The following is a 13900-nucleotide window of genomic DNA, read 5'->3' as shown; positions in this document are numbered from 1 at the left end:
GTGAGCTGTGATTGCACCACTGCACTCCAGCCTATGCAGCAGAGCCAGGCCTTGTCTCTTAAAAAAAAAAGGAAAAACAAAGAAAATAGAAAAAAGGCCAGGCGCGGTGGCTCACGCCTATAATCCTAGCACTTTGGGATACCTAGGTAGGCAGATCCGCCTGAGGTCAGAAGCTTTAGACCTGCCTGGCCAATATGGCAAAACCCTGTCTCTACTAAAAACACAAAAATCAGTTGGGTGTGGTGGCATACGCCTATAATCCCAGCTACCTGGAAGGCCGAGGCAGGAGAATTGCTTGAACCCAGGAGGTAGAGGTTTCAGTAAACTGAGATCACGCCACTGCACTCCAGCCTGGATAGCAGAGCTAGACTCCATCTCAGGAAAAAAAAAAAAAAAAAAAAGGCTGGGCTCGGTGGCTCACACCTGTAATCCCAGCACTTTGGGAGGCCAAGGTGGGCAGATCACTTGAGGTCAGGAGTTTGAAACCAGCCTGGCCAACATGGTGAAACTCCATCTCTACTAGAAATACAAAAATTAGCCGGGCATGCCTGTAATCCCAGTTATTTGGGAGGCTGAGGCAGGAGAATCGCTTGAACCCAGAGGGTGGAAGTTGCAGTGAGCTGAGATCGTGCCACTTCACTCCAGCCTGGGCGAAAGAGTGAGACTCCACTTTAAATAAATAAATAAATAAATAAATAAATAAATAAATAAATGCCAGAGTTCCAGGATTCATCCTGACACAGATCAAGGAGAAAAACATTTGAGACTTAGTCATAATAATTCTATCCATGTGCCCTTTATCAACCCCTTCACTTGTACCTTAAGACAGCCTCACAAGGATCCTGTGGGCAGAGTAAATGTTACTCTTCCCATTTTACTGAGAAGGCACTGGAGCTCTGAAAGGCTGAGACTTGCCCAGAATTACCCAAGTAGTAAGTAACAGAGCTGGGGCCAGAAGCCAGGTTTTCAGGCTCCTTCATATCATCTGTTTTTGGAGATAAAAAACATACCTTTCATCATTCGTACCGATATCTCATGAAATTAAGAGAATATGCATGGTTCATCAGAACTCACACTGCTGCTGGAGACACTGATATGCAGGTCCAAGGAGCACAGTCCAGGAATACTGCCCTCTAGGAAGGACAGCAAGGGACAGGAAGTGGGGCGAGGCTGGCCTTTCTGTTCCTCTCCCAAGGATTTCCTCAGACAGGATGAAGAGGGGCCACCCACAGTGCAGCTAGTAGCCAGAATTCCTGCAGGGTGGGATTTGAGAGGCCTTTGAACAAAATTCAAACCCCGCAGTCTGTCAAGCCACCTAAGAGAGTCATTCCTGCAACTCTCCATTTGTTTGTTTGTTTTGAGATGGAGTCCCACTCTATCACCCAGGCTGGAGTGCAGTGGCACGATCTTGGCTCACTGCAACCTCTGCAGCCCGGGTTCAAGCGATTCTCCTGCTTCAGCCTCCCAAGTAGCTGGGATTACAGGCACCTGTCACCTCATGATCCACCTATCTCAGCCTCCCAAAATGCTGGGATTAGAGGCGTGAGCCACTGCACCTGGCCCTTGCAACTCTTTAGGCTTAGAATTTTCCAGGAGCAGCTAAAGGTTTTTATTTGTTGACACCTGAGTCCAGTTAACCTTTGGAAAGTGGGGAGGACAGGGAGGAAAGGGACCCAGAGAGGTAGGGTACCCTTGAGGCCTCCCCAGGGCCTCTGTGGCAAGGGCCGGGTCTCCCAGCTCTGAAGGCACAGGGATTCTCTGAAAATTTGGTCCAGGAGGAAAGGCCAGGGATTATTTGGCTAGCAATGGAGTGCGAAAAGCCAGGCACCAGCCCGTTAGCCTGAATCCACTCAGCCCAGTCCTCCAGGCAGGGACGGGAATGACTTATGCAGAGGAATCTCTGAGCCACCTGCCACTCACACAATGCTACCTCATCCCTTGTCATGAGCACAGAGGCCTAACAAGCACTCAGCAGCACTGTTCTGAGCACTTCACAGGAAGGAATTCATTTAATCTGCATAACAACCTGAAGATTTTATGAGCTACGTAGATCACCATTATCCTCATTTACAGATGAGACCAAGCCCCAGGGAGGAGGAAGATATTAGGGCAGCCACACTTTTGAGGCACACTGAGACTCCTGAAGCTTTCCACGTTTAGTGAAAATGGATCAACAGCAATGCCTTGCACGTGTTTTGAACTTTGGAGTTTTTTTGTTTTTGACAGTCTCACTCTGTCACCCAGGCTGGAGTGCGGTGGCACAATCTTGGCCACTGCAACCTCTGCCTCCTGGGTTCAAAAGATTCTCTTGCCTCAGTCTCCCGAGTAGCTTGGCGCCCGCCAAGCCCAGCTAATTTTTGTAGTTTTAGTAGAGATCAGGATTCACCATGTTGGCCAGGCTGGTTTCGAACTCCGGACTTCAAGTAATCCGCCCGCCTCGGCCTCCCAAAGTGCTGGGATTACAGGGGTGAGCCACCGCGCCCGGCCTGAACTTTGGAGTTTGTAAAGGATCTTCCCTTGGCTCTTGGGACTCTCATATAGGGTGAAATACGGCGTCTTAGCAACTGGGGCCCAGAGAGATGATGTGACTCACCCAGGGCCACACAGCTAGTGAGAGGTCTGGGGCGGGTTTGCTGCTGCCTAGACACGGGACGAATTCCCAGCCCACTGGTCAGATCGCGCTTCGCCCCAAGCCTTCCCGGCGCGGGTGCGGGCGCTGCCTCTCCTTCCTACGCCAGGGCGGGCGGGGCGGGGCGGATCGCGGCCTGGCGGCCTGGGCGCTGTCCGCGGTGCTGATCCTCCGCCGCGCCCCTGCGCGCCAAGGCACCGGCGGGTTCCCCAGGTCGCCCTTCCAGCTCCCAGCTAAAGCCAGCTCCGCGAGCCCGGCGGCCCGCCGCGGGCCTCAGGCCCGGTTCCCGGGGCTTTCGGGGCTCCCGGGGTTCCCCCTCCCCCGACCGCGCGCCGCCGGCCTCCCCTCCCCCCGCCCCGCCCACGGCCCCTCCCCGCCCGTCTCAGGTCCCTCCCCTCCCCCTTTATCTCTCCCGCCCCCCGCACCCCTCCGGCTCGTTCGCCAGTTCCGGTCACGTTGCTGGGTGTTTACGCCTCGAGCCCGCCCCAGACCCCCCTTCGGCGCCCCCGAGCCCCCCGGAGCCCCGGCCCGACTGCCCCGCAGCCTCCCAGCAGCTGATGGCGCCGCAGCCAGGGCGGGCGCTGCGGATCCCCAGGCGCAGCTAGCGCGGGGGGAAGAGCGCCGCCCCCACCCAGCCCGGCCCGGACCCAGGGCCCCGCCGGCCGGTGGCTCCCAGGTCCCGAAGGTGAGGAGGCCGGTCGGTGGGCGTGGGGGGTGTGGGCGCCGGAGCGGCCCCAGTGGGGAGCAGCGCGGCCGAGCTCCAGCTCCCCCGGGAGGGCTGGCGCGGGGCTGGGCACCGCAGCGCGCGGGAGGCGGGCAGGACTCGCGGCGGGCTGCTGGCAGAAGTTGTCCTCCACCGCCCAGACCCGGGCCCTGCCTGGCGCTGACGGGCGTCCAGAGCGGCCCGAGGTCGAGCCCCGCCACCACCCGCCACACACACCTTTCTTTCTGCTGCCTTTGCCCTCCTCTCTGTTATCTCGCTTCCTCGTCCTCCTTAGTCTCCACATCCCCCCCAACCCCTGCCTTCCTTGGGAGTCATATTGGAGGCATAATTAGGGCAGAACCTGAAGCCTGAAGGGGGTGAGGGGCTCGAGTTTCCCCATACACCCCATTCCCGTGTGACTGGATCCTCAGCTTTGCTGAGGTGGGGGTTCCTGAGAGCTTCAGTGCAGAGGGCAGCCAGAGTTGAGGGGTTCAGGGGAAGGGGCTCTGGAGTGGAGAGGACCACAAGGTCCCTGGGGAATGTGGCTCCACCACTGGCTAAGTGGCCCCACCTTGCAGACAGAATCCTAGACATTTGTCAAAGGCTGAATCCTTGTTCCAGACTACAGTCCCCAGGAAAGCCAAGGATTTGGGGTTGGGGGACCAGCATACTTATTTTTTAATATGTGTATTTACTTGCCCTGGTGATTCCCAGTAAGACTCAATCCATTCTCCCTGTTTCAGCAACATTCATTATGGGCCTGTTCCTTGCAAGAGATTCCCAGAGACAAAGCCTTGCCCTCAGGAAGCATATGGCTTAGCACAGAAGCCAGGTGCATTCAGGCACATGCACGCGCGCGCACACACACACACAGGATGAAGACTTATGGCTTAGCACAGAAGCCAGGTGTGTGCAGGCACACGTGCACACACACGCACAGAACAAAGAGTGATAATATGGCAGACTGTGGTGCTAGCTGCCACTCAGATTCCAACAAATTGCCTGGGGAACAGAGAGACAGGAGTCATTCCATCTTGGTGGGGGATCAGGGATGGCTTCATGGTAAAAGTCACACCAGAGCAAGGCCCTGAAGGATGGGTCAGGTTTCAAGAGGCAGAGATGAGGCGCATATAGTAAGCAAGGGGATGGCCTGGCTACCGGGCTACTGGAAGACTTTGTCATCAGAGCAGCAAGAGGTAGAATCCAAAAGAGGAGAAGAGCAGCCTGCAGATGTGGACTGCTAAATGCAGGCTGATCTTCTCCTCTTTGGGATTCTCTTATGAGAGGCCATAAATGCCAGGATGAGCACCCGGTGGAATGCTTCTAGTTGCCAGGCACTGTAGTTGCGTATACTGAGCAAACTACTTTACCTTTCTAAGCCTGTCTCCTCATCGATAAAGTGGATACATTAATAGAATCTTCAACATGGGGTTGTTGCCAAGATAAATGAGTTAATATATGTAAAATGCTAAGAACAGTACCAATTACTTATTATTATAAGTATTATTACTTATGCATTGATGTTATGTCCAAGAAAGGCTTCTTGAGTTCCTGCTCTCCTATTGCCCCAGGCCTCTGAGTCAGGCCATGAACAGGAATAATGACTAAGAAACACAAAGCTTGTGTTGATTATTTCTTTTGAGACCGAGTTTTGCTCTTATTGCCCAGGTTGGAGTGCAGTGGTGTGATCTCAACTCACTGCAACCTCCGCCTCCCAGGTTCAAATGACTCTCCTGGCTCAGCCTCCCGAGTAGCTGGTACTACAGGTGCCCTCCATCACGCCCTCCTAATTTTTGTATTTTCAGTAGAGATGGGGTTTTGCCATGTTGGCCAGGCTTGTCTCAAACTCCTGACCTCAGGTGATCCGCCCCCGTCAGCCTCCCAAAGTGCTGGGATTACAGGCGTGAGCCACCGCGCCCGGCCTGATTCATTTATCTGTTCACTTATTGCCATGCCTGTCCTATCTAATATACCTGCCCTGACTATAAGAATAATAAAAATAAGTCTAACATTCTCCTTAAACAAGAAAACATACATACTTAAAGAACTTTAACAAAACGTGGCTATTGACTGTTAAGAACAGCACAAAGATATTTGTTGACTTGATAAATATTTTCAGTCCCAAACAGAAAAGAAACACTAGGAAAAGCTGAAACTGGGACAAGAGAATCCATCAGTGAGTGAGGGGTGGCAGACAATGCAAACCCCGGGCAAGCAGGTTGCAAGAAGTGTGGAGTCTGGTTCTTCTCCCAGCGACCTCCTCTGCTTAAGGGAAAGAAAGAGGCGGCAGAGGCCAGGGAACCTTGAGCAGACGAAAAGGGTGTGGGGAAGGTGAGATTTAGATACCCAAGGAAAGACTAGACTATAAAAGAGGTTTTCAAACTGCTGGTTAGCAGGCCAGGCACTGCAGCTTACGCCTGTAATCCCAGCACTTTGGGAGGCTGAGGCAGGTGGATCACCTGAGGTCAGGAGTTCAAGACCAGCCTGGCCAACATGGCAAAAACCCGTCTCTACTGAAAATACAAAAAAATAGCTGGGTGTGTTGGTGGGTGCCTGTAATTCCAGCCACTCGGGAGGCCGAGGGAGGAGAACTGCTTGAACCCAGGAGGCGGAGGTTGCAGCGAGCCAAGACTGAACCACTGCACTCTAGCCTGGGCAACAGAGGAGACTCCGTCTCAAAATAAAACAAACAAACAACAAAAAAAACAAAACTGAAGCGGGGGAGAGAACTGCAGCTTCCCACTTGCCAAGTCGGTGGTAACTGGGTAGGAAAGTGAGTAACCCAGAAGCTCCAAAGAGACAAGCGGGAAGAGAGGTCATTTTCAGGGATCAGGAGCCCAGACCTCAGAGAGCCCAAACTGTGCCAGGGTCAGAAGGTTCCCGAGCCTGACACTTTACCCGTGATTGGGAACCTGAGCACAGAAGCCTTCTCCACCAACCTCCCCAAAGGGAAAAGTATTTGTAACTTTCAGACACATCAGAGACATGTTAAAAGTACTTGGAATTAACCCTATAAATTGTGAGCCTTGTGTTAGGGTCTTTTTAATATTTTTGGTAACAATTTTTTTAAATGAATATTTTTTCATCAAGCTAGAAAGGCCAGGGACAGTGGCTCCTGCCTGTAATCCCAGCACTTTGGGAGTCTGAGGCGAATGGATCACTTGAGGTCAGGAGATCGAGACCAGCCTGGCCAACATGGCAAAACCCTGTCTCTACTAAAAATACAAAAATTAGGCTGGGTGCGGTGGCTCAAACCTGTAATCCCAGCACTTTGGGAGGCCGAGGTGGGCGGATCATGAGGTCAGGAGATCGAGAACATCCTAGCTAACATGGTGAAACCCGGTATCTACTAAAAATACAAAAAATTAGCCGGGCGTGGTGGCGGGCGCCTGTACTCCAGCTACTCGGGAGGCTGAGGCAGGAGAATGGCATGAACCAGGGAGGTGGAGCTTGCAGTGAGCCGAGATTGTGCCATTGCACTCCAGCCTGGGCGACAGAGCGAGACTACATCTCAAAAATATATATATATACAAAAATTAGCCAGGCTTGGTGGTGGGCACCTGTAATCCCAGCTGCTTGGGAGGCTGAGGCAGGAGAATCACTTGAATCAGGGAGGCAGAGGTTGCGGTGAGCTAAGATTGTGTCATTGCACTCCAGCCTGGGCAACAAGAGCAAAATTCCATCTTGAAAAAAAAAAAAAAAGAAGGAAAAGGACAAGGGGAAGGAAAAATTAACAGGAAAAAGAACTCAGAGAACCAGAAGAAGGAGGGGAGCAGAAACAATGCAGGCTCTGAGGTGCTCAGGACAGCGGACAGAGGAGTGCGACCCTCTTCCCCAAGCATGTTAACTCAGGAGGCTAGACATCTAGCGCTGTGTTGTGGGGAAAGATGGAACCGATAGCTCCAGCCCTTCAGCTACTGTTACTGACCTGGGCCAAGTCCTCAGGCATGAGCTTCTGAAGCCCAGATGTTCCAGGACTGCATTTATGATGGGAAAATTGGATGTTTTCCTGGCTTGGGCCTTCTGAAGTAGTGCCTGCGACTCCCCAGCCAGACAGAGAGATTTCTGTTGTCACTAGTTCCCTTCCCCACTCTATCTCCCACCCTCCCCCAAACAAACTAAACAATAATGTCTAAGAGAGAATATTTGCCAAGATCGTTTGTGACCCAAATTTCCGCCCTGAGAAAAGCAGCCTGCCTAGTTGGAAGCAAATACTCAAGTCGTTCTGGGAAAGCACAGAAACAGCTGGTTGGCTCAGCCTCTCACCGGTGGCCAGGGTCCAGTCTCCAGAGCTGTGTGGGAAGGGCTTTTACTCTTCAGAAACATTTGCATTTCAGTGGCTGGGAACAGACATTTTCTCTCTTTATCCTAAGCACAGGCCCACACACCCACCTTCGTCCTACAGGTGTGCGCACAGCAGACACAGCAGCGAGAGAATCGAGAGACACACTCAGGTACTCCTTGAGGCACACACGCAGGCTCAGGCACACACACAGATACGCAAGCACACAAACCCTGACAAAGACTCACAGTTGCATAGACATGCAGCTCACCTGTTTCTCCTGAGTTCTGCACCAGTGTATTATGTTTTATTCTTTTTTTTTTTTTGAGACAGGATCTCACTCTCTGTCACCCAAGCTGGAATGCAGCGGTGCAGTCATGGCTCACTGAAGCCTCAAACTCCTGGGCTCAAGCAATCCTCCCACCTCAGCCTCCCGAGTAGCTGGGACCACAGGCACATGCCACCCCGCCCAGCTAATTTTTGTATCTTTAGTAGAGACGGGGTTTCACCGTGTTGTCCAGGCTGGTCTCAAACTGCTGGGCACAAAAAGGATCTGCCCACCTCTGCCTCCTAAAGTTCTGGGATTATAGGCATGAGGCCCTGAGCCTGGCTGTACCAGTATATTGGCCTGCCTACGTGACGTCTAGTTCTCCTTGTCTGAGGTCTTTTGGGCATATCACACCTAACACATGACAACTTGATCTTTCTTTGTGTAAATCTGCTTCTCCACCAGTCTACGCCATCCCCACAAATTCACTCACTCTAAAGATATTTACTGAATACTTCCTGTTTGCCACACACTGTGCTAGGTACTAAGGAACAGGAGGAACCAAAGCAATGTCCTTCATCTCAGTTGCTAACAATCTGGCAGGGGAAACAGACAAGAAACAAAAATTGGGGGCTGGGTGCAGGAGCTCATGCCTGTAATCCCAGTACTTTGGGAGGCTGAGGTGGGTGGATCACGAGGTCGGGAGTTCGAGACCAGCCTGGCCAACACGGTGAAACCCCGTCTCTACTAAAAATACAAAAATTAGCCAGGTGTGGTGGCGCATGCCTGCAGTCCCAGCTACTCGGGAGGCTGAGGCAGGAGATTGACTTGAACCCAGGAAGTGGAGGTTGCAGTGAGCCGAGATCGTACCATTGCACTCAAGCCTGGGCAACAGAGCCAGACTCCATCTCAAAAAAATAAATAAATAAATAAACAAATAAAAATAAAACTTTAATATATTCATGTGGTAATACATTCACGGAAGAAGAAATAATGCAGATTAAGGGAATGGAGGGTAACAAAAGATTCTACTTTAAATTGGGTGATGAGAGAAATCCCTGAGGAGCTGACATTTGGAGAGTCCTGAATGAAGGAGGGGACTAGGCCCTGAGGAGGTCTTGGTGAAGGGCATTCCTGGCAGAGGGGACAGCACATACAAAGTCCCCAAGGCAAGAGTGTGCTGGGCACATGCAGGAAGCAGCAAGGAGGTCGGAGTGGCTGGGGTGGAACCAGCAGGATGAGGACAGAGGGAGCCAGGGCAGACTGTGCAAGGGCCCATAAGAACTTTGGGTTTCTTTTGAAGCATGATGGAAAGCCACACAGAGGGTTTTGAGTGGGGTATGGGGAGACATGATCAGACTTATATTTGTTTTTGTTTTTGTTTTGAGACAGAGTCTCACTCTGTCGCCCAAGTTGAAGTGCAGCGATGCAATCACGGCTCACTGCAACTTCTGTCTCCCAGGTTCAAGAGATTCTCCTGCCTCAGCCTCCCAAGTAGCTGGGACTACAGGCATGCACCACTATGCCTGGCTAAGTTTTGTATTTTTCTTTCTTTTTTTTTTTTTTTTGAGATGGAGTCTTCCTCTGTTGCCCAGGCTGGAGCACAGTGGTGCGATCTCGGCTCACTGTAAGCTCCGCCTCCCAGGTTCATGCCATTCTACTGCCTCAGCCTCCTGAGTAGCTGGGACTACAGGCGCCCGCCACCATGGCCAGCTAATTTCTTGTATTTTTAGTAGAGACAGGGTTTCACCGTGTTAGCCAGGATGGTCTCGATCTCCTGACCTTGGGTGATCCTCCCACCTCAGCCTCCCAAAGTGCTGGGATGACAGGCGTGAGCCACCGTGCCTGACCTGACTTATATTTGTTAAAGGAATTCTGGCTCCTGCATGGAAAACAAGGGGCAAGAATGGAAGTGAGATGACAGTCAGGAGCCCACGGCAGTGGTACACCAGAGGGATGTTGCTGGCTTGGACTTGGGTGATGGCAATGGAGATAGTGAGAAGTGATTGGCTTTGGGATATGTTTTTTGAAGATAGAGAAACAGGTTGCAGATGGATTGACTACGGAATGTAAAGAAAGAGAGGAATCAAAGATGACCCCCAAGTTTTTGACCTGAGCAACAGAATGAATGAGCAGATAGCAATGTGGTTCATCAAGATGGCCAATGGTGGTCAAGAGCTGGTTTGCAGGAGGGAATGCAAGTTCAGTATTGGGACTTGAAAGTTTGAGGGATATCCTCGCTGGATATCCAAATGGAGGTGTTAGGTCATCAGTCTAGCATCCAGGAAAGAGTTATTTTGGGGGTCAATAGCATATAAATAGTATTTACAGCCATGGGATGGGATAAGAACACCCAGGGAGTGATTATAGATAAGGAAGAGGTTCATAGTGAAAGAGGAGGAAATGGGGAAAGATCCAGCAAATATGCCTTCGTTCTTGAGTTGCTTGAGCTAGAAAACTGGAGACATCTTAGACATCCCCCTCCCTATCATCACGACTTCATCCAGTCCGTCTCCAAGTCCTGCCCGTCCTACCACTAAAATACACCTGGGGCCGCTCTCCACCTTCACCTCCATCATCTCATCCAGGCCACCATCACCTGGCACCTTGACCACTGCTCTATTCTCCCAGCTGAACTCCCCGCATCCACTCTGTTGGGCCTAGACTGCTCTCCCGACAGCTGCTGGAGTGATATTTTAAAAATGCAAAGGATAGCCTGGGCAACATAGTGAGACCCCATCTCTACAAAAAGTGAAATATTAGCCGGGCATGGAGGCATGAGCCTGTGGTCCCAGCTCCTTGGGAGGCTGAGGTGGAGTTTCAGCCTGAACCTGGGAGTTTGAGGCTGCAGCGAGCCATCATTGCATCACTGCATTCCAACCTGGGTGACAGAGTGAGACTCTGTCTCAAAAAAAAAAAAAAAAAAAATGCAAATCATATCATGTTCTTCACTGCTTAAAATCCTTTAAGAACTTCCACATTTACTTAATATTAAATTTTTTTTTTTTTTTTTTTTTTTTTTTGAGATGGAGTCTTGCTCTGTCGCCCAAGCTGGAGTGCAGTGGCATGATCTCGGCTCACTGCAACCTCTGCCTCCCGGTTTCAAGAGATTCTCCTGCCTCGGCCTCCTGAGTAGCTAGGACTACAGGTGGACGCCTCAACGCCTGGGTAGTTTTTGTATTTTTAGTAGAGACAGGGTTTTGCCATGTTGGCCAGGCTGGTCTCGAACTCCTGACCTCAGGTGATCTGCCCGCCTTGGCCTTCCAAAGTGCTGGGATTACAGGCGTGAGACCCCTGCACCCAGCCCAAAAATTCTTAACATGGTTTACAAGACGACATGTGAACCTACTCTTGCTAACCTTCCTTCCTGTGACCCTCCTTTAGTACTTTTCACTTCAGCCTTTAGCAGCTAGCAGCGGCAATGTCTGTTTCTCAAACAGACCACGTGAAGCACTTAGCAGAAAGTTTGACACATAGTAAGCACTCCATAAATGTAAGCGATCATTATGATCACTTAGCTCTTTCCTACCTCTGCGCCTTCACAGATGCTGTTCCCTGTTGGTGATGCTCTTCCCTTCGTTCTTCTAAGTCCTACCCTTTCTTCAAGTCTGTATTAGTTTTTTTTTAATCGCTGCGTAACAAATTATCATAAACATAGTGGCTTAAAACAACATACATTTATTATGTTACAATGTCTAAGCCCAGGAGTCTGGCTCTGTTTTTTTTTTTTTTTTTTGAGACAGGGTCTTTGTCTGTCGCCAGGACTGGAGTGCAATGGCACGATCATGGCTCACTGCAGACTTGACCTCCTGGGCCCAAGTCATCCTCCCACCTCAGCCTCCCAGTAGCTGGGACTACAGGCCATTGCTACCATGCCCGGCTACTTTTTGTATTTTTGTAGACACGAGGTTTCATCACGTTGTCCAAAGTGGTGAGATTACAGGTGTGAGCCACCGCGTCTGGCCTTAGTCTACCATTTTTAAACTAGGTCCTGTGCTCAGGGTTCTATTTTTTTGTTTTTGTTTTTGTTTTTTTGGTTTTTTGTTTTCCAAGACAGATCCCTCTGTCGCCCAGGTTGGAGTGCAGTGGCACGATCATGGCTCACTGCAACCTCTGCCTGCTCGGTTCAAGTGATTCTCCTGCTTCAGCTTCCTGAGTAGCTGGGATGACAGGCGCCTGTCACCATGCCTAGCTAATTTTTGTATTTTCAGTAGAGACGGTATTTCAGCATGTTGGCCAGGCTGGTCTCGATCTCTTGACCTCAAGTGATCAGCCCGCCTCGGCCTCCCAAAGTGCTGAGATTACAGGCATAAGCCACTTGCCCGGCCTCAGGGTTTTGCCTAATTAGGTCAGGCCCACCCAGAATAATCTCCATTTTGATTAAATCAAAGTCAACTGATTGGAGGCCTTAATTACATCTGCAGAATCCCTTCACCTTTGTGTGTGGCCTAATCACAGGGGTGAAATCTGTCATACGCACAGGCCCACCCACACTCAAGCAGAGCACCTGCATACAGAGGCTGGGAATCTTGGGGACCGTCTTAGAACTCTGCCTGTCACAAGGCATCAGCCTAAAACTTACTTCCTCAAAGAGAACTTTCCTCACCTCAAATCTAAAGTAGGTTCCCCTCTTTATTCTTTCACATTACCTTGTAGGTCTCTTTGATGGCCCTTATCACAGATTGTAATTTTTTTTTTTTTTTTTTTTTTTTTGAGACGGAGTCTTGCTCTGTCCCCCAAGCTGGAGTACAGTGGCATGACCTCGGCTCACTGCAGTCTCCGCCTCTGGGGTTCAAGCCATTCTCCTGCCTCAGCCTCCTGAGTAGCTGGGACTACAGGCGTGCATCACCACGCCCGGCTAATTTTTGTGTTTTTAGTAGAGACGGGGTTTCACCACGTTGGTCAGGCTGGTCTCGAACTCTGACCTCGTGATCCGCCCGGCTTGGCCTCCCAAAGTGCTGGGATCACAGGCGTGAGCCACCGCGCCCAGCACAGATTGTAATTTTATTATTCGTATCATCTGTTTGACACATTATTTATGTGTTTGATTCTCTTCTCTTCACCCTGTGAGATCCGTGAGAGCAGGGACTTCATTGTGTTTGTTACTATGTTCCCTGAGTCCCGCACCGTGCCCGGCAATAGTAGATCACTAAATGAGTGAATGAAAAAGTGAGCAAATCACAACAGGAATTAATCTACTCACACATTAAATGGACAGAGAAGAAGAGGAAGAAGGGAGGTAGCATTGATTGAGCCAGGTCCTGTGCTAAGCACTTTACATTTCTTTTTTTTTTTTTTTTGAGACGGAGTCTCGCTCTGTTGCCCAGGCTGGAGTGCAGTGGCACGATCTCAGCTCACTGCAAGCTCTGCCTCCCGGGTTCACGCCATTCACCTGCCTCAGCCTCCCAAGTAGCTGGAACTACAGGCGCCCACCGCCATGCCCGGCTAATTTTTTGCATTTTTAGTAGAGACGGGGTTTCACCATGTTAGCCAGGATGGTCTCGATCTCCTGACCTCGTGATCCGCCCGCCTCGGCCTCCCAAAGTGCTGGGATTACAGGCGCGAGCCACTGCACCCTGCCTACATTTCTCTATCTATCTATCTATCTATCTATCTATCTATCTATCTATCTATCTTCTATCTATCAATCAATCAATCATCTATCTGTCCTTCTATTTGAGACGGAGTCTTGCTCTGTTGCCCAGGCTGGAGTACAGTGGCGCGATCTTGGCTCACTGCAAGCTCCGCCTCCCAGGTTCACGCCATTCTCCTACCTCAGCCTCCCAAGTAACTGGGACTCCAGGTGCCCGCCACCATGCGCGGCTAATTTTTTGTATTTTTAGTAGAGACGGGTTTCATCGCGTTGGCCAGGATGGTCTCGATCTCTTACCTTGTGATCCACCCACCTCGGCCTCCCAAAGTGCTGGGATTACAGGTGTGAACCACCTCGCCCAGCCTTATTTATTTTATTTTTATTTTTTTGAGATGGAGTCTCGCTCTATTGCCAGGCTGGAGTGC

At 50.8% G+C, this 13900-nt stretch overlaps 1 protein-coding gene across 1 annotated transcript in view; it reads left to right on the top strand.

The window, feature by feature from the left end:
* The first annotated feature begins 3055 nt into the window (after nt 1-3055).
* The window catches only part of LOC105474311 (coiled-coil domain-containing 92B), a 30853-nt gene continuing 20008 nt past the window's right edge, over nt 3056-13900 (top strand). The window contains exon 1 of the mRNA XM_024789890.2: nt 3056-3314. The gene's annotated coding sequence lies outside the window, so the exon portion shown is untranslated. The remainder of the gene's footprint in view (nt 3315-13900) is intronic.

The sequence above is a fragment of the Macaca nemestrina genome, chromosome 17 (assembly GCF_043159975.1).
Source record: "Macaca nemestrina isolate mMacNem1 chromosome 17, mMacNem.hap1, whole genome shotgun sequence".
NCBI classification, from domain to species: domain Eukaryota; kingdom Metazoa; phylum Chordata; class Mammalia; order Primates; family Cercopithecidae; genus Macaca; species Macaca nemestrina.
The sequence above is the reverse complement of the archived record's forward strand: the minus strand, read 5'-3'. Positions and strand labels throughout refer to the sequence as shown.